We start from the raw sequence: 976 nt of genomic DNA on the forward strand, positions 1-976 counted from the left end.
TGGACACACACATGAGGTAGCAGCAATGTTTTCTGAAGGATGCCATTTAAATATCAAAAGGTTTATGACGAAATGAAGGTGATAACAAAATCATATTAAATTAATTATTCTGCCATATTAACTTCTTGAGGATTTTTTTTATTTAATTTCTTAAAAGCCAACCCTGGAAAAACCTTTCTTGTTGCCTTGTTCTTTGTATTATCACTAGTAGCCTGTGCCAGTATGGCTCACCAAATATCAAACCAAAACGTCAAGGCACACAAAATGTAATTCATGGTAAACGATTATGAAGAATGTCATAGGCATTATGATTGTTATTAGTGAGATTTTCCCCATATTGCACTTAAGTCAGTAAACTCACTGTCAAATAATTATCAAACATATATAGGCTCATTGAAATTCAGACAGTCAACCATTGCAAAAAATATGTATTTAAAAGGATGGGAAAGGTTTGGGAGAGGAGAGAACTTTCAGATTATCCAGCAGCAGTGTTGAAATATTTAATATATGTTGGAATATGACACACAGACACAGACACACACACGCACACGCACACACACACACACACACACACACACACACACACACACACACACACACACACACACACACACACACACACACACACACACACAAACACACACTCAAAATGTAATATGTTTTGCCCATATGCCCACCGGTTATAAACCTCTGGTGTTTACCAGAGCTAGAAGGAAGTGGCTCTGGCCTGTAGCAACTTGAGGACGGTTGAGCCTAGCTGTTCTTAACAAAAGCAGCAATAGCAGGAACCATAACAAATATCTGTAATACAATATGAAACTAATGGGTCTATGTATGAACCGAATATTGGATAGAACTTGATCCTCCTTCAAACTAGTTTTACTTGTTTTTTTGTTCTTACAAATAAGTTTGGGCAATCCTACAGTTTAGTCAGGTTATGTGTCCGTCGGCAACGACCCTTTAACAGTCATTTTTC

General features: G+C 37.2%; 1 protein-coding gene across 2 annotated transcripts in view; it reads left to right on the forward strand.

The window, feature by feature from the left end:
• The window catches only part of LOC132463416 (ceramide synthase 2-like), an 8,740-nt gene extending 8,619 nt beyond the window's left edge, over nt 1–121 (forward strand). For both annotated transcript variants that reach the window (XM_060059573.1, XM_060059572.1), the window contains exon 11: nt 1–121. This exon is cut by the window's left edge and continues 447 nt beyond it. The gene's annotated coding sequence lies outside the window, so the exon portion shown is untranslated.
• The last annotated feature ends 855 nt before the right edge of the window (nt 122–976 follow it).

The sequence above is a fragment of the Gadus macrocephalus genome, chromosome 8, assembly GCF_031168955.1.
Source record: "Gadus macrocephalus chromosome 8, ASM3116895v1".
Lineage (NCBI taxonomy): Eukaryota > Metazoa > Chordata > Actinopteri > Gadiformes > Gadidae > Gadus > Gadus macrocephalus.